The sequence below is a fragment of the Larus michahellis genome, chromosome 1, assembly GCF_964199755.1.
Source record: "Larus michahellis chromosome 1, bLarMic1.1, whole genome shotgun sequence".
Lineage (NCBI taxonomy): Eukaryota > Metazoa > Chordata > Aves > Charadriiformes > Laridae > Larus > Larus michahellis.
In genome coordinates this window covers 24072092-24097870 of record NC_133896.1, presented here as the reverse complement: position 1 = coordinate 24097870, position 25779 = coordinate 24072092, and positions in this window count along the sequence as shown.

Below are 25779 nucleotides of genomic sequence, written 5' to 3'. Positions count from 1 at the left end.
TATGACATGACATATAAAATGAATATTCTTTTTCCTTACAGCTGTCTAGGTTTAATCAAAAAAGAAAATTCACCACTTTCAGCCTCACTGATGCAATATTTGTGAGTGTGGATGTGGCACTCTGCAATACTTTCTACCTTCAGCTTCCCTGGAAACATCTGTCCCCATTAGCCAATTCAGCCCCATGAGAGAAACGGGCAAAATTTTCAGAGGTATTCAGTACTTATGTGCTTAGGGAAAATATCCATCTGCATATAACCAACCAAACAAACAAAGCAGCATATTATCTGTGCTTTTAACTGGGGAAAAAAAGACAATTAAATTCACCCTAAATACATGTTTCCTTGTAAATGCCCCTGTCGCTGAAAAAAATTTGTCACAGGCCACATCTTCTCAGACATTGGAGTCAGTAACTACAAGAAACCAGTCCTGGTGGAAAACCCAGCTTCCCTGTTTCCAACAGAATTTTATATCTTTACCTTTCCCTGGGCTTCATTTAACGGTTGGCGAATTGTGGCTCAAGCTCTTTATTTCTGCTTTGTATGTTTGATATATATTAGTATATACTTTCTGTGTATAGAAAGGATATTGTTGTATGTTTTTTGATGATATTGCAGGAAAGCAGGAACTATACAGATAAATTATATCTTTTCAAGATGAGTTAAAATTCTGAATTTCATCTCATAATTAGACACTGAAAATGTGTAACAATACAGGTAGTTAAAACAAGTAAATGCACCTCAGACTATCATTTTCTAATATTCAGTGGAAATCATGCTTATTACTGATCACAACAAGAAAATAATAACCTTTCAAAGGACTGCCTTCAAGAATATATGTTCGATTTGGCTGCTGCTGTTGTTCTTTAGTCATTTTGGTTCGGCGGGAGTTTTACCAGTGTTTAGTCTTTAGATTTGAATCTACAAAGTCTTGTAGATATATTTAATGGCATCCACTATACATTATTATAAAGCACAATTTAAAATAATAGTAGAAAGTTCAATGGGAGAAAAGCTTTGGTGATATTTCAGTTTCATTTATTTTTTGCTTTTCTTGGCTTGCGAAGGCTATTTTGCACTATTGCACGTGGTGCACTTTTGTACCAAGAAGAAAAAGCCAAGTATGAATGGTCATTTTCGCTAAACTAGCTAAACATGTAGACTAAAAGCATGAAGATCCATCGTCAAAGTTAAAGTTTATATAAAGTAACCCTCAAAAGAGCAGTAGCTTGGGTGTTTAGTTTGTGGGTAAATATTTGAATGTGAGTATGCTTTGCTGAAATGTAATCAACTTTTGTAGATGTTAAGATTTCAGGGAATTTTTCTTCTGGGATCTTGAGAAAACTAATAGCTTGTTCTAAGACTGAAGAATATGGTTCCCAAGCTTTTATCGGTTTCTTTAAGCTCCCTTATTATTATTACCACATGCTGGAAATGAAAATAACAATCAGTCTCTTCTAAGCATCTGACTACTGCATCTTTAGCAAAAACTCCAGGAACAAACTCTTCAGTACAGAAATAAACATGGCAAAATATTGGAAGAGACAGATGGAGAATTTACATGCGTCTCTGGAAGTAAATGATATTGCAAAGAAATAGAAAGAATGATTTTTCTACATTATTGTATGTGACAGGACCAGAAGCTTTGTGAAATCTTGGAAACAGTCCAGTGTGAGCAAGATTAATGCTATTATGATAGTAAATAGTCATTTTAATGGTTACAAATACAGTGTTTCTTGCACAAACAATACTGATAGCAGATACGTTTTCTTTGTAAGAAACAGGGTCCACTTCATTTGTTATGGAGCTCTAAATTACATGTATAAAAATTAAAACTGAGTCTTGGGGTATACAGACACTCACAAAGTCGAGTAGCAATGTTATCCAAACGTGGATTCAGCGTGCTCTGTAAGGGTACAGTTGGGTAGTCTCTGTTAGTTAGTGTGCAGAAGGGGTCCTTTCTGGTGAGATGTTTATACTGGAGTCTCATCGTACGCTCATAAGAATGCCATCATTGAAACTGTACATTAGGACGTCATCTTGAGTGCTCCACTTGCAAAGTGGGTGGAAGTCCTCCAGCAAAGTCTTCCTTCTGTTTTAGCGCAAGTTCATTTAGTAATGCAAATGTACCCATTGTTTCTCTCTCATCCTCCCATGCAAAACAACTAGTGAGAGTTTTTGCAGTGTAAGTATGCATATACCAACACTTTTCATAGTTCATCAAAGTAAGCTGAAAGCCTCATTACTCTGTTTGCCAAGACCATGGTGTAGGTAGATCTAAGTCATTTGAACTCAGTGATAGATATGGTAGCAAATTCTCAAGCACATGATAGATATGCAAGGGTTTCAACAAGATGACCTCCAGGGGTCCCTTCCAACCTCAACCATTCTGTGATTCTGTATGTGAGGTCTAACCAATAATTTGGAAAAAGAATTGGGATATTGAAAGTCCTAGAAAAGTGTCAGGCTTCAATTCAGATATATAATTAGCTGTGCATCACACAGCTATGAGGTAACGTATTGTCAAAACAACCCCTTCGGGGCAGGGTATTTCTTCATTTTTCAGCCAGGAATGTGAGGGACAAACATTAAGTGATTTAACTGGGTGAGACTCATCTCACCCATGCTTAGATATCTGCCCATCCCTGCCAAGGATCTTCCCTGACCCTGCCCACAGCCCAGGACCCCACTTCAGCCCCCAGGGGCCGTCAGTCCCTGTCCCAGCGATGCCACAGCAGGGTGAGTCTCCAGCTCCCCATGGCCCTACCCTGCCCGGCCATGGGCCATGCTGAGGCAGGCCCACCCGTGCAGGCTGACAGACTGGCCCAGCCTTGGTCTGACCTTGTCCCCACGGCGGTGCCAGGGTTGGGGCTGCTCTGATGCCCCAGCTGCCCTGCTTCCTGGCTGGGACGTGGGATGGGCTGTGGCTACTAGGCCCTGCTCTGCCCAACGCCATGGGGACCCCCCCTGCTCCCACTCCCCAGGGAGCTGCCCAGCCCTTGTGGCACCATGACACTGCTCTTAAAGCTAGGTTTCCTATATAACATGTGAAGACAAAGCATCAGCATGCTGACTGAGGACTGGTTTGAAGTGCCATAGCGGCACAAATCTGCCGTTTAGTTGACTGTCCTGGCATTGGTGTTGCCTTTTCCCTATGTGGTGGTGACACCAGACTGCATGCCCTATCTGATTCTTACAGAGGAACCTTAAACTGGCACAGCTCCTATATAAACATCCTCTTTCATTTTGTTTCTTCCTTGATGCAACTTGCAATTAACTTTTATGTAGAAATGACATCAAGTGATTTAAAAAGTTACTGTTGGGTTCATCAACAGCTATCTGAAGCAATGGCTGGGCTGTATGAGAGTTAGGTGCCCAATTTGCCTGAATTTTCATGTATGTTTAATGGGATATACATCTCTATTTTCTTTACAAATTAACAACTTTGAGATTTTTCCTTTGTAAAGGATTTCTCCCTAGTCCCAGTCCCCTTGATAGCTGTTTTACCATCACATTTTTCTTCGTCTTGTCTCTGGGAACTTGATTCAGTTTCCCACACAGAAGTGTCTAGTGATATTTGAAATGGCCAACAGTATCACACTTGGCCTCCAGTTTCAGGTTCAGATGGGAACATATCCATCAAACGTCCTTTGTTGTATCTACCAACCTAAAAGTTGATGACTCAGATGACCTAAAATGCCCCAGATTACAGCAGCTGCCCACAGAGACAGCTACATAAATTCATACCAGCCTCTTGTCATCATCAACTTTTCTTCCTCTTTGTTCCTGTTGAGACTCTCTTTGCTGAAAGCACATTTGGAGATTAAGACACAACTATGCAGCTTCACACATGAGCAAGGCATGTGTGGTCCCATTATAGACAGTGGAGTCACAGATCTTTGAAAGAAATTCAGCTGATCAATTGCTAAAGATACCTATCCCTTGACATTTGATGTCATTTACATATTTTGGAACTGTCTGTAACATCTATTTGCTGTTTTTCCAACAATCACAAGTGCTTGTAATAACAAGTAATGCACAAGACCATTTCACTTTATTACCAGATATAAAAATCAGCATAACAAGGCACTATACTTTACCCAGATGATTATTTTTCTGTTCCTGACCTCACCAGCCAGGCCTGCTCTACTCTAATGAGGTGGATACCTGCAGTTTGCACAGTATATTTTCAGAATTCAGATCCCATCTTCTTTGTTCATATACTTATTTTGTATAAGCTTTTTGCCTCCAGATAACAATATCAATGGCATCTAATAGACTTTATTCAAATTTCTTTGTCGTGGAGGAATTCAAGGAGAGCATATTTATATTTATGCTTCAGTTTCTTCCCTGAGAAATTCTGAGTCTCCAACACTTTTTCTTCTTTTTGACACAATATCAATTGCCCTTATTTTACATTCTCTCATGTTTAACTCTTTGTATGATAGTACACCATGTATAGTAATAGAGTGTCTGATTGAATCTTCAGCTAGGGGACAGGTAAGAAAGAAAGAAAATAAATGTAATACTTGGCGAGTCCATTGGAGCAAAGCATAATCCATATACACAAAATGACTGCAGGCTCAAATAAATAGTTGTTTCCCTTACAAACCTCCATCTTGTGTAAGCCCTGTCTCGTATCTGTCAGTCAGCTGCCTTTCTTGCATACTGTAGTATCTACAGGGGCATTAGGCCCCTGTATTTATAACTGAGTTTTACCTCAGGCATGTGTTTAAGGAAGAACTGAATAAATAAGAGCTTTGAATCATGATGTGAATCCCACCATTCGTGTTTATTCCTCAGAACAGTGTTTGCCTTTCCCTTTGCAAACACCCCAAAAAGTTGCTGGTAGTGGTTGGTGTAAAAATATTAGTAGTTAGAAATTCTGAGCGTGCTAGAATCTGTTTGTGATCACAAAAAATAGGTCAAAATCCATGAGGCAAAATTGTGTTATTCTCCAATATTGCCTGCAAAGTTCTAACTGAATTTGAAGGATTTCACCTATGGTCTCTGAGCTGACAATCACACAGACAGCAGCTAAGCCTTCTAAACATGGCAAAGGAGAAACAGACACAATTAAGTAATAGCAGAACACAGTTACTCAAGCAGTCACCCTTATTTTTCTTGGGTTTTATTTACCAGACAAAATACTGTTTTCAACAGTAAGAAAGACTAAACAGAAAAAAGTTACCTGAAACTATGCAGAAAATGATGCATTTAGTAGCACCAAAAATCTCCAGTGAGCTAGTTTTATTTTTTATAGTACTTGTCACCATGGTAGCGAAATGCCTGTAACAGAAAGTAGCATGTATTAAATGTATTAGATAATGGATCCTCACAAGCTGTAGCTATACAGAAAAAAAGCAAACAGCTTTACTATTAATCTGTTGCCCTAGTAAGATAGATGGATGCTTCTTGAATTTGTTAAAGGTAGAATGGATGTCAATTTGTAGAGTTTTGGTAAAAAAGACTCAGGGAATTAAATCAGTTCCTTTGACATGCAATAAAGCCCGAGTTTTTCCCCATTCTGTACAGGGGGATTCTAGATGTCTGCTTGAGCATCCTACATAAAGTACTCTTCTCTTAATTGTAGCCTGTATATATGAAGAAAAAGTAAAATAGGTGTCATGATATTAACCAAGAAGGAAAAAAAAAACTTTTGACAAAGTAATTTGTAACTGCAGCTAGAATCGGCCTGACCCAACTATTTCAATCTCTGTTGAACTATTTCATAAACAGGAGATGAATCTTTGACATTTACTTCTCAAAATGTTTATTCTGCACTTGAATCACACTCTCAATTCCAAATTTATTTTATAACTAACATGGCTTTATAGCAATAATTATCTTCAAAACTACAAAGAAGTTTTCCTGCAGAAAGCTGATTTTGAAGAACCACCAAAAAACTCCTTCTTTCTATATCATCATTGTAGAAGCAATTAATTGTGCAGATAATGAAAGACTGGTTTCTAACCATGCTCCAAATCCTCCCAGTAAAGATGCTTTCCAGAAGGCATTTTTTTTTCTGTGTTATATGCAAGAAATTGTCATATCTGGGGAGCAGAAAAGGTTAAAAAGCTGCATGAGAGAGTGTGGTTTGAAACCTATCCCTTATTCTGAGCACCTAGGCTATAACTGAAACTAGAGATTAAAGCAATTACTACAAGTATGTGTTATAGACTCTAATAGAAATGTGGCCTGATAAATACCTCTGTAAAATAAATATCGCAGAAGATATAACCCCTTATGGGAAACCAAATTCTGGGAATAAATTTGGGTTTTTAAGCCTGGATGAGCAGAAATGGGAAACAGCAGAAAGCTGCCAGGCAGTTTTGAGAAGAAAATGAGCAGGTTAACTACCATGTCCAGCTAATATATTCAAAGTACTTTTCCTTCTGTTGAGTTGTATAGGTTGCTGCAATATGACATTTCTACCTCTGCTCCTCCCTTTTTGATTTATTGGGTGAAATAGACCTGCTGAGATAAAAGTAAAAGCAAAAAAAGGAATGCTTTTAGGTAATGAAAAAAAAAAAAAAAAAGAAGAGCAAATATTTTATTAGTGGAGAGAAGTCATTCTTCCTTTCAGGTCAGTATTTCTCTCTCAGTATATCCCCACAGTAGAATATGAAAAGAGGTATTTTGGTCCCCAGATCCACCAGAATATGATGGGTGTTTCTGAGTCTTAGGTAAATAATGATGCAGGAAATATTTGATGACATACTTCTTAGAGAAGACCTGATTTGCATTGTCCTAGATTAAAGTATAGGCATAGGGAATTCATGTCTGTGCGTAGTGCCCAGTATAGACATACTTATTTCATCTTTGCAAGCTATTTTCTGAGGGCCTTAGTAATTCAGGAAATGTATACTCTGTTTTTATCTGCATAATAACCAAAGGATAATGAATCCAAGCCACAATTCAGTAAAGTGAGAGAGGAAGGTGTGACTGGAAGAGCTTCAACAGTGGTAGGGTTTTTTGCTCAGTTTTTCAAATAAAAGCTACATATTTATTTTTCTCAAGGGAGATCCTCAGGGAATAATGGTGGAATCTGGAAATTTTTTATGGGCTGGGACATGTCTCTAATAGTGTTCTATCTATATTAAACACAGGTCAGGGAAAAACTGAACTGTGACAGCAAAAAATATTTATTTCATTCGTTGCTGTATTTTATCCTATATCTTGTTTTCTGATAGCTTTTCCCCTTTCTTTCCAATCTGATGAATCCATTTATCCTTGTTTCCTCCATTATTCTTTTTTTCCAATGAGCATCTTTTTTATGGTGAATTAATATGAAGAAAAGAAAGTGGCTTGTCTGGAGTTTCTGCTTTGAAATGTAAGAATGCTTCTTAATTTCCAAGAGAGGAATTGGAAGTTTCCAGTAAAAAGGCAGATATAGAGCTCCAACAGCAGAGTGTCCCTGTTTTCCATGAACACAGCACCACCAAGAAAATCTGAATCCTAAGTCTTTCTAAACTGCAAGTCAAATCATTGTTTGATACTTTTCCAAAAGGACATAGTTTCCTTTTAGCCAAACATTTTTAAAAGGATGTGTACTTAATTTTGACTTCATACAGAAATAATCTGTTTTATGCTGCAGCAGCACAATCTCTCCTCTTCTATCAAATGTAATGTGGTTCATTTAATCATATAATTTAAAAATATGATTGGCGTTCATTTAGTTGTGTGTTTTTCCCTGCTCTGCTTAGTTCAACGGGATCAAAAAAACCCAAACAACTGAATAAAAAAACACCAAAAACTCAAAGAAGCATTAAGTAAAGACGCTCAGAAAGAGGAAAAACAGAGTTGTGGTGGGTGTTCCTCTTAGTATTTAACAAATGCTGTCATCTGCATAGGAATTCCTCCAGTGCTGTGGACTACAAAGAAAATGAGGGGGTAGCTAAATATGCAGAGAAGATAAAGAGCTCTGCTATACGTATATTTTTCTCTGTTCAGACTATTATCCGCTCTGAAAAAAAGAAATCAGGATGAGTTTATTACCAACCTATTTGTGCTGAAACCAGCCCATTTGTGCTGAAACTACCGAATAAGCAGCATCTGCATGTGCACGAGTGTGTACACAGGTGCATGTTTTGTGTGTAGCTGAATAGGTGAGCTTGTGGCCTTGTAACCGTTGTAAGGAAAGAGAAGGATAGCAACTGCGTTATTACAATCTTCACGCTGTTGGCAGTACAAACTGAGAGCCCACTGAACCCAGCAGAAGTCCAAGGGAAAGGATTCTATCACAACTCCCATAAAGTGGATGAAGGCCGCCCATCAACTTGTGCTTGCTGCTGCTGTGGGGTGAATTATCATCCCTAGTCTTTCTGTGCTTGTAGACATGATGGCACTGAAAGATTCTCTCTGCTCTCAATATTCGCTTCCAGTCTGCACAGCATCTCTTAAAGAGCATGTCCATGATCTATCTCACAGCAGTAACCTGGTCCCTTTGGGGGCAGTGACAAGCTATGCGCTGATTACATTGCAGACTGCAGTTCACGATACGTATAAAACCAAAAAAGAAAAAAGCAAATAAAGACAAAATGGGATCAAATGCCTCAATACAACTGCCAATACAATACTTAATTGCTATTGACATTTTTAGCCACCACCAATTTTGGAAGCATTTTCATATTTTTTAGACTTCTAACACTAAATAGACTCCTACACCATGTTTCTGGTGTAGACATGTGAAGTTACTTACATGACAGCATCAAACATTTCAGAGGAAACTGAGTGGTCCATGAGATTCACGGAGGGCAGTCTCTCTCCCACCTCACTTCTTTGTAAGGTTTGGTCAAATGTATGCTGACTTAAGAAACTAGTTTAGTACTTATATTAATTTCTGTTTTCATTGCTGGTCCTAGCTTTTCAATTTATTCTTTTTGATCCAATAGACATGACTTCAGTGTCCGAGTCAGCAGTAAAACCAATCTTAATTCTAATACATATATAAAGAGAAAGAAACTGAGGTCATGTTTAATTAAAGCTAAGAAAAGTTTACTTCTTATGTCGTGAAGGTGCTAAGTCTGCATTGCCAGACAGAATACATCTAAACCTAATGAGAAAAAGAACTGACACCGCAGCTGTTCTGTTATCAACAATGGAACATTTATGCAAGAGAAAGTATTTATAATAGTGGATGTTTTATATGACTCGCTGTACCAATGGAGCACACTCAAAAAAACACAAGCCAGAAAAGTCCTGGGAACACTCATAGTCTGTTATTTGTCTTTATTTTCCACTTTACATTCTTTATTTTGTGTATCAGCCTTCCCATATGTTTCTTTTAATGTGATACCCTGTACCTTCATATTTTTTAAAGAATATTCTTGAGGTTACACCTCCAAGACTAAATCAAAATAATATTTTTTTAAGGACCTGGATTTACCTTCAGAAAATGCAACAAGTAAATTTTCTTATAGGGTCATTTTAAAGCATCTTAGTCATTACAGTAGGTATTTCTTTAGTACAGTTTTAAATTGCCAGGAAAGTCAGGACTAATGAGAGCTGTCTGAGCTATATGAGCATCTTTGGACAGTACCTTTCTCATTATTTTCATTTCCTTGTGGCTATCAGCTCTTCATAAAAGTTTATTAAATACAGTGCATTAGAGAAAAAGAAAATGTTAGAGGAGAAATCCAATACTGTAGTAACACCATAATAACTAATTGTATATTTCTATGAGACTGCCTCCGGGAAAACAGAGTCTGGAACAACAAGAATTGTTTCTCCTGATCATTCCAGGATTTGTAGTGGTTTAGAAATGCTATATTGACACCAAGTGAAACCCTATAGTGGGAGACAAAGGACAAGTGAGCAAAATTTTAGCTATTAATGTAGATGCAGAATTTTTCGAGTAACACTGTCCATTATTAAAAAAGAAGTCCTCTAAGAAAGTTTTTTTTGGTAAAAACTTGGCTAGAATTATTAACCCAGCAGTGAGTTTCTGATAATGAAATCGCTTTTTCTTTTTCTTCCTTCTGAAAAAGGAACATTTCATCCCATCTTTATTGATTTGATAATGAGAAGATACTAGCTCTATGCAATTCTGATGTATTTTAACCCAAGAATAAATCTTATAATAGCAACGTGGGTAAGGGCAAATTAAGTGTCTCTGAGTCCTGGTAACAGCAAGATGTGACTGATTTATGCCAATGTTATTCAGACTTGACAAGGTTTTTACAAGATTATCTGTTTTTCTGACCCTTCTATTATTCTGTGTTTCAAAAGCATTTCCTGCTTTTTGTGCAACTCCTGTGCATTTCTTTTCTGTGAACCAAGTCTGAATAGTGCTGGGGTTGTATGATGATTAGTTTATTGTAGTCATCTCTGGTCACTTGTGATTCAAGACACCACTCAGAAAACAGCAATACATGACTAGAAGAAATTACACAAACTGCATGATAATGGAGACAAACTTATGGAAGGACAGAAGAATACAGAGGGACTTTAATTCAGTCTATCCTAGCAGTTGTGTGAAGTGAGAAGTTCTTTGTCAGCCTGCATCTTGTTGTTGCTGGGGGAAATATTTTCTGGAGTAAGCTTGGAGATTTCACTCTGGTGAACTACAAAGCACTTTAACTATTTTAGTTCAGTGTACATAGAAGGTGGTAACCTATTAGACCTGCAAGTAATTTGTTCAATATATATGTTGTAGTGGGTTTTTTTGTTTGTTTAGTAGTGTGCTACAATAGCAAGTATTGAAAAATGCCTCCACTGTTGCTCACTGCTTTCATAAGCTGAAAAATCAATGGGGGCATATTGAAAAAACCTTTTTTGGAGCATATTCCTCCACTTACCAGTTTCCTTCACTTTCATGGATATATTTCCTCTGGTTGCCCTCAAAACTCACCATAACAAAGATGTTTGGCGTTTATCATTTATGACAGGCACAAAATGAAACCGAATTTCTGAGCTAATTCTGGCTGCAAAGCTCTTGAGTATTTGGGCAGGGAATTGTCAGGAGGAGTAGGTTGTATAATCTTGGCATTTGTTGATCAACCAATCACTGTCTGAAATTTTAAGTAACTGAGTGTGCATAAACTGCCTGGCAAGGCTGATACTCAGTAACATGTTTGCCAGTGATAGTTCTGGACACTTCGTGTAGACTGGGGTTATGTTTTCTTGAATCAGCAAGTGTTGTATCACCTTACCAGGGCAGGTACTCATTCCAAGCTTTAGTTTCCAGGCTTTGGCTCAACCACTTGAGGAAACCTTTAATGAAGACTATTAAGTAACAGAGCACCCTGTGTCTTCTGTCTAGTTCATATTTTAATTTTGGAAGATTTATTCATGTGCTATTAAATCACTGTAAAAGAATATTCAAAAAATGCCTCAGCCATGAAGGCTGTCTCAAGAAAATCCTTTTGTCATGTGACAAGCCCTGCTAAGACTATCAGTTATTTCGGCATAATACCTACCAATTTTTAAAAAACACTTTTTTGTAAGGTTCTGTTTAAATAAGCTCAAACAGTGGCAGTATCTCCTTGTTCCATATAACATGCTCTAAATAAGTCTGAGATAAATTTTAACATAAATCTGTCCATGAATAAATGTTATTGGACCAAATGATCTCTTCTGGGAATTTATTAAAATAAGTGATTCAGAGAAAAAGTTGTCTGAATATGATAAAGAAATAAAAGAATCTATAGTAACCCTTTGGTTTCTCAGCTGAAAACAATGGTGAAACCTTTGATCAACTTTTTTTAATAACGATCACTAAAATTGAAGAGCTACCATGACCGGTGAGACACACAATTAGAGGGGTATGGGATGTGGTTTCTATTCCCAGCTCTGTCATTTAGTTGCCTGGTGATTTTGGAGGAGGTATTTAAACCCCAAATTTTCAAAAGAATCTAATAGTTTTGTTAAGTCTTAAGTAGCTAAATTAAAACTCATATCCTTTTTTTTTTTTTTTTTCAGAAATGTTTCCACCAATTTCCTTAAATATTTTGTTCAAATCAGCCTCAATAGATAAGCCTAAACGTTTTTAAGGAACCATCAAAGCTATCGTCAAAATCAATTTCTCTGACTGACCAGACAGTAAATTTGGTAGCATGACTCAAGGTTCATCTAGAGACCAATCCCTGGAGTCCAGAGGGCCTTGTGCGAAAAATCAGCCAGAAACTTCCTGTGGCATTTGGTGATTTCATACACTGCCAGTGTACGCTGTAGGCTGCATACAGGCATTTCTGGAGGCAGTATGGAGGCTGTCTGTGATGTTACTGTGTTTTCACAAGGCAAATAGATTTGGAAATTTGTTGCCCTTCTCACAGATCCTAAGGCTGTATAGACAAGGAGTCTCAAGTTGGAAACATGTTAAATATATGGATTAAAGGTCAACATCCTTAGTCTATCTGGTCCACATCTATTCCATGTCTCACTTTTCTTACTTGTCAAATAAGAACTATTCTTATTTTGAACTCAAGAGGATGTCAACAGCTTAAATACGTTAATGTTTTTAAAAATTTTACTTCACCTAGTAGTAAGATGGCTTTCACTCTTGTACATACTCAGTTTTTTCAGGATGAATTTTGCATCAATTATTTGCTTTGTACTTGCAAATGGATGGTTTTGTCTGAACTGAAAAATGTGCATGAAGTTTAGAGTTAAGATGCAGTTCTAGTTCCAGATGCTTTAGAAGTTATGAATAACAGCTACCAGGGAGGCCATACTATGGCTCTGTATTGGGCTGAGAAACGGTGAATAATGCTGGATAAGTCAGACACTGGTGGATTCAGAGAGACAAAGGCCTGCTGTTCAAAATAAATCCTTGCAGAAAGCCTTGTGAACTACTTAGTCCAGAAGGTTATTTTCAAACCAGCATAGCTTTAAATTTAACCAGGCTACACATAATAATCTTATGACCTGAATATTGGTTGGAACAAGGCTGTATGTCGGATTAGTAAATATATCCCTTATAGCCAATCAACAAACATACTGCAGTGAATGTGTATGTATATTGTTTACGAAGGAATCTATGACTGAAACATTTTGAATTCTAACTTCTGGGCAGTTAGACCTACCTTGTTATTGCTTGACTATGAAGAAGTTACTTAACAAACTATCCAAATAAAGATATCTGTCCGACAAATCCAGGGATGAGTCAAACTGTATAGTTGGACAAGCCTGAATGCCTGTGGACTCCGGAGGAGGTGAAATTCCAGGTGAATCATGATTCAGTAGACGAGCCAAGAGTCAGTCAGTGTTTGACATCCCTGGTATCTTTGGAGGCCTGGTAAGAGCCTGTGGGAGAGACAGTCATGGCAGGAGGTGACATACAAGTCTGAGAAAACTCTGGAATGTGGAATGGAAAGTGGAAAGTTTACAAAGTTTTATGTATTTACTGTATTTATTACATGTGTCTCCCAAAACAGGTCAGACAGCCATATGTGATTTGGTTCTGTGATGACCACAATTAAAATTAGTTTCCTTTCAGAAAACAAGCAAATTGTAGTTTGTGATAGACTAATACATCGTCTTTTCTTGCACTGGCTGCCTGTTTGTGGAACAAGTGGAGGGTGCTCTATTTGCTTATGTAGCTAAAATCAGATCACGGATATAAAATTTCCCTGACTCAAGGAAAGCATTGTATGTCATCCCCTTTTATCTTTGTCAGTCACTGTGAAAAAGTAGATCTCTTAGGAAAAGTAAAGTTAGTAATGATTATGACCATGCCTATGTTGTTCTATTATGCATGTTGACTTCCAAATTTCTCATCTCATCACCGATCATTTCCTTTCCTCTGGGGATCACACACTACCACTGTACAGTGATTGTATATTATTTTTGTACCAAGTAATGTGTGAAACTTAATGCCTGGAGACAATAAAATCATATTTACTCAAAGTGAGTTTATGTATATGAGAAAGAGGGACAGAAACAGATGGAGTAAAAAAGAGTGATACAGACATTTTAAATGCAATATACAACCAAAATAAAATACTGAATGTGTGGATGCAGTTCTTGAATTAATACTTTCCTTTGCAAATGAGTAACCAATTTAGAGGGAATAGAGCAATCTACTAGAAAAATGATATCTAGAATTCTACTTCAGCAGATACTATAGGCAGCTTTGCACCTTAAAGGCTATATTACTCCTCATGAAAGAGTAGTGGTGAGCAATTGAGAAACTGAAGTAGTCCCATTCAGGATTTGTTTTTCCATATTCTTCCCTCAGGAATGAGGTGAAACAAGGAGTGCAAGTAAAAGGAGGTTGCGTTACACTGCCCTTATTTTTGATAGGCTTTCAACATTCAGATTCTTGCTGTGACTAAACGCTCATCCTTAACTGACAGAGCTTAATAAGAGTTGAAAGCACCGCTGGCATTAGTGTTTGTTCACTATGGCCTTGGATCTCCACAGGAGTTCACGCAGTCTTTTCCATAGATGTGTCTCTTCTCACCAGTCTCCTGAAGTACCAGCTGCTTCAGCCAGAAACGTTATTGTATACAGGGGAAGAAAGGCCGCACATGGTATTATTCTGGTGTTCTCCATACACATTTGATGCATCAAGCCTACCTTCAAGGCAGTAATGTTGCTAAAAGAGAGATTGTAAACACTGAAGGACAAACACCAGAGTTCTGGATTGACCCTAAGTGCACTTTGCATTCTAACACCGTATAACTTCAGGAAGTTTGGCTTTCTTATGCTTTCATATTTAACTATAGGGGGAGCTTGTTCTTACTTTCTCATGGAATGATTTTGTGAAGTATTTTGTCTGTTTTATATATCTGCTTTCTCAGCTAGAAGTTTTCTATAGTTCTTCCGATGTTTTTTTCAGAACTGGAATCTCCTGCAAAATAGCCTAACTTCAGAATGTAAACACATTTACGATGAATCAGATTAGGAAGTTTGATTTAGGATGTAATATTCAGAGACTGATGTCTAGAATACTTTGTGTATATATAGATATACACATACTGTTATATAATTTGATGGTTGGACTAGATGATCTGAAAGGTCCCTTCCAACCTAGATAATTCTATTATTCCATAATTTGTGTGTAGAAAAGTGCTAAAAAGTGAAAGAGGAATAAGAATCTGTATTTGTAGCAGGATGGACAAATTTGTTGTCTTCTTTTTTTTTTCTTTTTTATGCAAGAATCCCTTAGAAATAGTGGTTAAGATTCAGAAGATTCTTCTGAAGGGTCTGGGGACTTTTTGTATTGTTATTCCCATTTTACGTGTGGGAAAACAAAGGGGTAATGCATTGAGGGGATTTACTCATATCACGTGGCAATCCAGAGGAAGACAGAATAATCAAACCTTGATATTATCTCTCATTAATCTGAATATTTAATAACTTCAAATTCCTTATTTGAATAGTGCTTATGTAAATAGCCTGTAGGTTTCTTTTCCTCTCTCTCTTTTGAAAATTGCATTAATGTCATTGCAAACTGTTGTAGATTAATCAAATCTGACTGTAATTGCCCATGTACATGACCTGGTGAAGGTATCTAATCACCTACATGTAGATAAAGCAAAAGGACAGTTCGCAAAACTGACATCAAATTTTATTGTATCTTGCATGGTCAGATATCATTTATATGGTATAAAAATCAGACTCAGCAATTTACCAAAAAGAACAGATGTCTGACTTTTAATCTTGTTAACATGCAGCCTTACTGGTCTTGTAACAGCCCAGAGAAGAACATGTTAACCTCTAAAAATCTGCTACTAGGTGAAAAATCTAATATTCAAAAAGTGGACGTTAACAACAAATTAGAATGGAAAAAAATACCTCAAAACACCAATTCTCTGAAACAGATATTCTAAATGAATAAGAGTTGAAATAAAAAGCTATTTAAAGTTCTGGTAGTTTCTTTTTTCTTTTTTTTTTTTTTTTCAATACACAAATACACGAATGGATTGTTTCACTCCTGCTGAAATTTGTAGTGTGTCTATTGGAAGAAAGAGTCCAGAGCAAGTGTGGAAATGTTGCATGGCAGGAGTTGGCAGCATCTCAATTCCTTCCAGACTGGGGGGATGAGAATAGGTTTCATGTGTGCTGCTTGGTGTATGGGGAGAGATACTAAGGAGCTTTGGTTTGTGGTAGCACGTCAGTTCCCTTGGGCAACAAAGTATAAACGTTTTCTAATAGCAGTTCCAGGTAATTCTCTTCCCTGTGCTTGAGGAATTGAACAGCTGAAGATATTGGAAGGAGGGGTGAAAGACTCACAAGATGATCAGCAAAAAGAGCACTGTAAAAAAAACTTTTAAGAAAGCAGTGAACTAAGTCATCAATATGGGGGAAGGGAAAAGATTTGTAATTATTCTGACACGTCAGAATCTACTGCTAGTAACGTAGATAGACTCTTAAATGCCAGAGGTTAGAAAAAGGATTATTTACATTGTCTCAGCATTGAATCTTAACTCTGCAGAATACCTGTTCTGCTAGGTTTTAAATTTATGATTTAAAGATTTTAAATTTATGCAAACATAATTTCTTACTCTTAGTTACTTATTTTATGTGTTAATTAAATTTTAATAAGGAATTGAGAAAAGCAAAAGCACTGTCAGCCCATGAAAAATATCGGGAGTATGAGCATTGTGTCAGAGATGTTACCTCTAATTTAGGAAGTAAAAAAGAGCCAAGAGGTGGGAATTTATCACTGTATGCTTTCATAGAATAGTTGCGTTGCTCTCAACTCATTATATGCTTTTCCATGCTTTCCTATACCTTCCCATGTGTTTTTATATTGATTTTATGAGAGTGGGTATACTATTGTGGAATTTATTTGGCTTCCCTAACGTACTGATCTCATACCGAGGACACAAAGATGAGAGAGGTGACGAATGAAGAGTTACTGTCTTTCAATCTTTTTTCTGCACGCTTTCTAAAGACTGTTGTGCAGCACCTACAAAACAACAGCCTTCAAAATAACAAAGCCTTCCTGGATGTAAAATTACACATCCTCCAAGGGAATGCAGAAGTAAAACTCAGCTTCCTTATAACAAAGCCAGTGCAGAGAAAGAGCCACATGGTGTAAAAAGCTGTGCAGTGAGCCTGGGACTTCCTTGAGTTATGGCTTTCACCGGAGAAGCAACCATGAATAGATGGCAAGGCATGTGCTGCCCTGTGGTTGTTCCAGGCAGAAAATGCCCTTAAACTGAGGAGCCCTTCAGGTTGCTTAAATATGCAGTAGTGATCTCAGTGGCCTCTCCAGGAAGGACTCTCTCCTGAGCTTTGATTTCTTTTACACGTGTTTGTGTCATGGAGTTATTTTCATTTGTTTTACCACTTACCATTAATGAATGCACTCCCTTTGCAAGCGCCCAGTTACGTACACATTTATAGCTACCTTAAAAATGTTAAAAGCTGATGATATTTGGAATGGAGAAGAAGACAAAAATGCCAAAGCTTAGTTCCAAAACTCAGCATGTGAGACTTAATGATTTCCAGAACAAATGTTTGAGTGAAGATTTGTGAATGTCTGCTGGTTCACAAGAGATGGCCACTTAGATAAGTCCTCCAGGTTGTCTTGGATATTGATTTTTGCTGTCTGAATTGCTCTGCTTTGTTGGATCTGTGCTGGCTATTTAACATTACGTTAATATACCGGAACAATAATGCAGCTTGTTTTGTGCTTTTTTTTTGGACCCATTTCAGTTTAGTGTTTAAAGCACTTGTTTTTACAGATGGTTTAAGCTTGTAAAAGCAGTTATGTTTTTACTATATGGTTCTGTTGATAGTCTGCTTGTTGTCAAGGACCACAGATGGTGAATGCTACTTATTTTTCACTACTTTGGAATCCAGATTTTTCCATCTTTTTCCCTGTATCATTTGCAAATCCTCAATTAAATTTTATTGGTGAGTCTTCAGTGATCACTCTGTATAATGTGTTTTCAAGTTGTCTGGAATTTCTGAATGGAGGAATTTTTTTATATTTTTCTATATGGAGGTGTGACTGGAACAGACCTATTGCCACACGCTTTGGGGAATGGGTCACTAATGCTTTAAGAGATGGGTAGGTTTTTATCTGAGAGGGAGTAAAAGTGATGCTTAAATGAAAATGCCTGGTTTGGATTTAAATATGTGGAACTGAATTATTTAAGCAGCATCTTTCTCTGCAAGGGAGTCCAATTTTGCTATGAATAAAATTAAACCAAAGCAGTTCTCAGAGTCAGGGTCTTGGGGCACTACCAGGCTGTTTGTGTCACCACCAGTGCCCCAGGGCATCCCCCCACCCCTGGGGCCCAGGACCCCATTTCAGCCCCTCGCCAGAGACACACTTGGCAATGGAGGGTGAGGCTGACCCCAGCTGTCCCGTGGCTGCTCCCTGGCTGCCCTGCTACCTGGCTGGGGTTTGGGACAGGATGGGGTGCCAGGCCTGGTCTGCTGTCCTCTATGGGGAAAACCCTCTCTGGCCCTCATGACACCCTGACATGCAGGTGCTTGGAATCCTTCAGGGCTACAAAGATGATCAAGGGACTGGAGCACCTCTCTTATGAGGAAAGTCTGAGACCTGGGCCTGTTTAGCCTGGAGAAGAGAAGACTGAGAGGGGACATTATCAATGCTTATAAATATAACGGAAGGGGGTCAAGAGGATGGGGTCAGACTCTTCAGTAGTGCCTGGCAACAGGACAAGGGGCAACGGGCACAAGCTGGAATACAGAAAATTCCATCTCAACGTGAGGAAAAGCTCCTTTACTTTGAGGATGACAGAGCACTGGAACAGGCTACCCAGAGAGGTGGTGGAGTCTCCTTCTCTGGAGATACTCAAGACCTACCTGGATGCGTTCCTGTCCAACCTGCTCTAGGTAAACCTGCTTTGGCAGGGGGGTTGGACTAGATGAAGGTCCCTTCCAGCCCTACCATTCTGTGGGTCTGTGATGCCTGTACAAAATGAGAAAGCTCATAGCTGTGATAGGAGATGAGGACCTGACCAAAAATCTTTCCTATATCTGCTTGAAGAAGCTGAATGAGTTTTAACTGGACTGAAGACCTTTTTCTCATAGGCAATGGTCAACCTGCAGACCGTGAAATAATTTAAATTCTCAGTAAAATTGACTGGTGTGACAAATGCTATTCTTCCAACTCATTGCAAAACACAGTTGCATCTCTGGTTGAAAGAAAAATAAATGTAAAAAAAAGCAAAGGCTTGTCACACCGTTTTTTGACTGTTTCATCAGTTCAGGAAAAAAAGTTGCAGTAAGGCTCAGGATAGTAATCTGAGGGACAACAGCTACTTGAACCAAAAATGTTACAAACATCCACGCTAGAAAAGCTTGTGTGATACGCTATGCATCAATGACTTTTTAAAGTATTATTCTACATCATGTAAACTGCACATCCCATCTTTACTCATTCCCCAAAATAGGAAATCCTGTAAAAAAATCACTTATACATACAGTTTTTTAACATAACTGTTCATCAACTTTCCATTTCTTGAATCGTTTGCCTTCTGAGTTGTTCCTTTTTTTCCCATCTACTAATCATCAGGGCATTTTCACCACCATGAATTTAAGAAAGAAGTAGCTAACCCTAAATCAATATTGTTGTGCCCAGAGAAGTGCTGTGATGTTCAAAACTGCTAATTCCCTGGAAAACCAGGCCACTTTTAAGCACTAACATATGGATTTTTTACAGCTTTCAAGACAACTTTAAGCACTTAACAAATAGCCTGTATTTACATATTGCTGAATTCTAAATACTGTTCAGAAGTGTTTACTTCTTTGCATTTTGCAAGTGATGTGAGACAGATTTTCACTTTTTCAAAAAAAAAAAAGAAAAGAAAAGAAAAGGAAAGAAACAAAAGATTTATCTACCTTACATAGTGTTGTCTAACCTAATTAGGCAACCTAATGCATCAACAGTCATCTCTTTTAGAAGAGTTCCTTTTCTGAGTCTAAAGGGACCAAAGTATAGCATGATAATTTGTAACAACAGAACTATTTGGCACAACGAAAAAGAAAAAAAAAAAACACCTTTTGCTTCATCTGCTTTACATGCTTCAATAAATTAACTATTAATATGCGATATACAGATCAAAATTAAATGTCAGCGTGGAAATTATGTTCGTTTCTTGGCAATAGCTAATGCCTGCCAAAGACAAAGAATTGAGCACTGGTGCATGAGGCTTTCACATCTTCAAGCCAAGGTAATTTTGTTGCATTGTCTTGCAAAATAAGCTTATGGGTTGCAGTTTTATAGATGGGAATATGGGGCTGTTCTTTGACATGCTTGCCAGCAAAAGTAATAGCTCCTAGAAGAGCAAATGTAGAAGCGATTGTCTCTTTTCATTACCTACTGGACTTGGAAGTTGTTGTCTCTTTAAATTCAGATTATTTGATAGGGAACTCTTATAATTGGCAGTAGTCCCAGTTTGGTCTCCATGTTGTCCAGGAAGGGCAGTGATGTATTTCTCCAGCAGACGAGCAGTTCTGTTCCATTTCTTTCTTCCCTCCTTCTTTTTTGTGTGGAGCTTGTCACAGCACAAGCTTTTCTTGAAACAGGAGAGCTCTTTTCTGCTACATAGTTTAAAAGACCAAAGACATTCTTTTAAATAATAATAAAGATAATAATAATAAAATAATAATAGAAATAAGCTGTTTCCCAAACAAAACCATCTTCCAATCTGTAATAATTATTGTATTTTTTATGATTTATGCTGTCATTTTTCACGAATTATAGTAATAGAAGTACAAAGCAATTAGTGCTTGAAGTTATTATACATTTTTTCTTTGTAGTTTTTTATTAGACTCCCTGAAAGCGATACAGGAATTGCTGGTGTCTCTGCAATAGCAGAAGAGAGAAGAAAGAGTACATTAGAATTCCTTTGTCTTTAAGAACAACTAAGACTTTGTGTGTCAAGAAATCTTTCAGTGAGGATGTCCAGTGTAGAGCTGAATCCCATCAGTTAAGACAATGAGATGTGAAAGTTGCCACACAGCTTCTAAATGACACTGCAACCTCACATATTGTTAAAAAAATATAAAACAATCCCCTCCAATAGACACATAGGATGCATATATGAAATGCGCAGAGAATAATGAGTCTATTCTTACTGATTAGTACAGCTCTGTTTTGGAGAGCTGCAGATGGCAGAAGTGGACTGAAGGCCACGGGAATTTTGTCAGTTTACCAGTTGGAAATCTGGTCCAATATATTAAAAATTGGTGATGGCTGATAGTTTATTCTCATTACCAAAGCTTCTAATTCTCACAGTGAAAAATGTTCTTTTAATATAGTTATTTCTGTAGTGAAATTTAGAAATCACTAAGGCCTTCTACTTGGGAGGAAAGTGAGGAATATTTTTGAATACATAGAATTTAGCAAGCCAATGGCCTAGTCTTTCCTGAAGGCAATTCAAAATCCGTGTACTCCTAGCCATTGCTCTCAGGAACTACATTAACTACTACAGCTGATTAGTCAAGTAGTCAGCTGAAATTATCAAAACCTAACAACTCACTGCTACTATTACTCTAAGTAGGGAGATAAAGCTAATTTGGCTGCACTTGTGAATATGTAAAGATTAAGAAAATTCTTTCTTCTGCTTCTCATGTGTTTGCATAGGAGACATTCAGGCAGTGGTGTGTGACCCATAAGCTGTTCTGCTGCCCTTCACCTAAGGCCTGAGCTGCAACAGAGAAACACACCCTGAGTGCTTAGAAAATATCCAGGCCTTCATGTGTCTGCATACCACTACTGCTGGCTGACAAGCTGTTGCCATTGAACATACCTCCGGTGAATGCAAGACCCTGTGAACCAGTGGATGCATACATATGTTCCTGAGATAATGTGAATCTGTCAGATCTCCCAAGTCAAGATCCCAGGCTTGAGTTCAGATGAAAAAAAAAAAGAAAAAAAAGTAAGGCTTTTACAGGCAAAAAAAGTTATTGTTGGCATTGCTGTGTCATTTGTGTATATACTTTTACAGTATGCAACAACACGACCCAAAGTTGCATGGGTCTTTAAGCCTTAAAAATCATTGAGTACAGTCATTAATTAGATAGGGGATGGTGGATGCCTGTTAAATGAAGTAGAGAATTTAGGCACAGAGAGATATTAACAGCCATATCTAACACAAGTGTTAATGAGTCATTAATTTAGTAAAATTTAACCCCAAGTACATTAAGCTGTGTTAAATACACATCTCTATTTAAAATGGATCAAATTACCCTGTCAAGTCTGCACAGGTGAGAGTGACTGATAGTGTTTCATTGTTCTGTTACAAGAATACTGAAAAATTTAGGCGGTGCTGTTGGGCTAATTCACCTCCAGGTGAAAGAACAAAATATTGCAATATAAAAATTTGTCTTGACTTACAAACAGTTTCTAAAAACCTCATTACACATCTATTGAGAAGCAATTTTTTCTCCATATCACACGGGACTTTCGGAAGGTTATACTACCAGGCAGCAAATTAAGCATTTATTAGCTGATTGTGAAGGCATCATTCCAAGTGCAAACATTTAGGCAACATGTTAAGACAACCAGTTAATCTTTAGCACTTTTGGCTGATATCCAACAGTCCTGAAACAGATTAATAAGTTAATAACCGAATGAATATCTGCAATTAGATGTTTTATGGAGTAAAATCAGTCTTGATAACTAACACTGAATTTACAGAAGTGTCATCAGTTTCTTAACATCTTTTAACTCAGAATTTTTGCAATTATTTTTTCACAACATTGAAGAAGTACTTGCTTTTCCATCTGACACAAAAATCCTAAAATATAGAATAAAAAATTAAATTTAAAACACCTAAAAATATTTGGGATTCTTTCAAATGGGAGATATTATTTGCAGTTCGACTATCATGAGGAATTTTACACCTTTCTCATGGACCTGCTTCTGATGTTTTAGAGTCAATTTCTGCAAATCTCTTTCTAGCAAGAGTCCTGGGGCTCAAATGGCTGCCATTTATTGTCTGCAAAGTGAATTTAAAATGTTATCAGATAAAGAATGGTAGCATTGAATGCTCACTTTGCTCTGGTGAAAGTAAGGGCATAGACATAAAAGCTTGGCTTCTGATTACTTTACCAGAGTGTTGAACAGTTTAAGAGTGCAATTCAAATTTTCACATCTGGAAAGGAAAGCATTTATGCAAACAAAACTTCTATAAAACAAACAGAAAAAAAATGCATCAGCTAATGGAAGAGGAGACAGGGATTATAGCCTTTCCTATGAGCTAGTCATTATTTGTAGTTAGCCATGGGATACATTTGGCAAAGCTCCCTCTGTCTCCATTTTCATAAATTCTGTTATGGTTATCAAGACTGATTTTACTCCTTCGAATATATGATTCCAGGTACTCATTCAGTTACTAAATTCTAGATGTGAGTTTGCGAGTCTCCCTTTCTTTATTTCCTTTATTTATTTTTATAGAAATAAAAACTGGATTGCTTTTCCCCAATTCTTCCCAAATCCAGGAACTATAATGCAACTGTTTATACTCATTTACTTCTTATGACATTACAATATTATATAACAAATAGTGTCGTTCTGTATAAATGTTGTAATGCATACAAACAACCTTCTAATGGCTTCTGCTGAAGCCACTGGAACATAGGTTTAGCTGTAATGTAAAAGGAAATCATGCATGGACAACATAATGGATTAATCATTAGAACTCTGTATCATGGTTTAAAAAGTTATCTCTGTCTCTGTGCTCTGAATTGTTATACATAAGTATAGTAGGATGACTGTTTAGAATGTGACACTATAACACTTTCAGGATTCCTTTGGAAAATATATTCAATTATTTCCAATTTGCAAGAAGAAATGGAGTGCTAGTGTTATTACATTAAACCAATAGTTAAAAAAAGCACAGGCCTTGAGATGTTACAGTAACCATACATGGCTGTATTTGAGTTTCTTTTACTAATGTGGTGTTTCACTAAGAAAATCCCTTAGCAAGTCAAAAACCCCCTCCATGCTGTATTTTGTCTCTCTCAGATGCCTAACCGCAAGGGTGTGATTCACCCAACCTAACTTTGCTGTGTGTCTAGTACGTTCTATTACGCATGCAGAAAGAGAGGCACCTCTGCAGAATCACTGACACCCTAATATTTTAGACCTTTCACTAAGATAGAATTGCCTAGTCATTGCCTATGGAGAGCACAGGCTCCCACTAAACAGACGACCCCATCTAATCTTAGATGTCTGCAGTACTTTATGTGAACTACCCACCTAAACATTCTTTGAAATTCGTAGCAAGAAATAAATACCTAAAAGGTACAACTCAGCTCATGTTCATATAGATATCTCAAAGAGTTCAGATGAATTTTAATACTATTTCTTTCGACTCAGAGTCTAGATGAGTGGTTTATATGCAAACACTAAAGCTGGTACACTGATACCCTAACCAAAGACATCTAGCATCATTTTGGGATGCTCTGGGTTTTCTGAAGTATACCTTGTGAGATGGCAAATATGACACAGGGAGAACCACGTCCTTTTGGGGAGCATTTGGAGACCAGGTCAAATACCAAGGACATCTCAAATAGGACTAAGTGCCTACGATTAAAGAAAGGAATCAATCCTTTTGTCAGAGGATCTTGGAAAAATATAACTACCCACTAGAGGTCTGCTTTAGGGTGAGATACATCTCTCTAATTGCATGAGATGGTTAAGGGGATTCTGCTGCCTATACATAGTCAACCGGTGTCAAGTCACACACAATATAATACCCGGATGGAGCTTCAGCTGCCTCTCCTGAAAATAAATATATCCTACAAATCCTGTGCAATACCTGCTAACTCTGTAGAGGTGTCTTGGATGTCCTAGAGTATATCAGATGGCACTGGACACCTATGTTCAGGTAACTGAATCAGCCCTTTTATATATCCTGATGATCCTAGGAACTTAAACACATCTGGAAGACATTCCAATCTAGATGCCATGACCTGGAACTGAATCCCAGCAAGAGGTGATGTTTACATTGCCAGACAGTCAGGGAGACAGACTGAGCATGGGACACCTGATGGATCACACTGTTTATTTCCTCACCTTTGCTGTGGAGCACTCCAGCTAGCTTAGGAAAAGGCAATACAGGAGTTCAATTGGGGAGGATGGAATCCACCAAGGAATCGCTATTAAAAGGCATTATGAATGAGAGAGTAACAGCTCTATCTCTCTGTCCTATGCAATCTTACAGCACTATTTGAGAAGGTTGCAAACCCCTAGACATCCCACAAAATTTCATTATCCTGAGAGCAACCAACAAACATCGTAAACTGAAAAGAGGCATGATAATTATATTTTAGGCCATGGAGTAAGCACACAGGGCATAAGAGCCAGAACAAGGGGCTACGTAGAGTTGCTGGTGTGCATCTTTAGGGAGTTTATCCTTATCAGTGGAGATACGAACCAGTCAATGGTATCAAAGCCAGGAACTGGTCATTGGTCTTAATTTATTTAGTTAATACAAGCATACCTAGGTATTTTAGGTGTCTGACATTAAATGAAGTAAATTACATGTTTGAAGTCAAAGTGATCTTTGCCCTTGAGTTCAATGAGCATAATAAGTGTTAGATCAAAAATGAATGAAAGAGCTGAGGAGCAATTTGCAGCTTCCTCATTAATTACCACCTTATGTACAGGCTTGAACTTTAGCAGTTCAGAATTTCTTTCTTATCAAAAGAATAATTAACTGAGAAGGGAATTCTCTCAAAAAGGAGCACACTCATAAGACTTTTAGTGATATTCTGCAAGGGATAGCCACTATGCTGTTCAATTTCATCAAGGATCTGAAAGTAAATTTAAATTTACTACTAATGTAAACATGCCATGTGATAATGGCACGGGAATCATTCAGAATGTTTTTGATTGAGT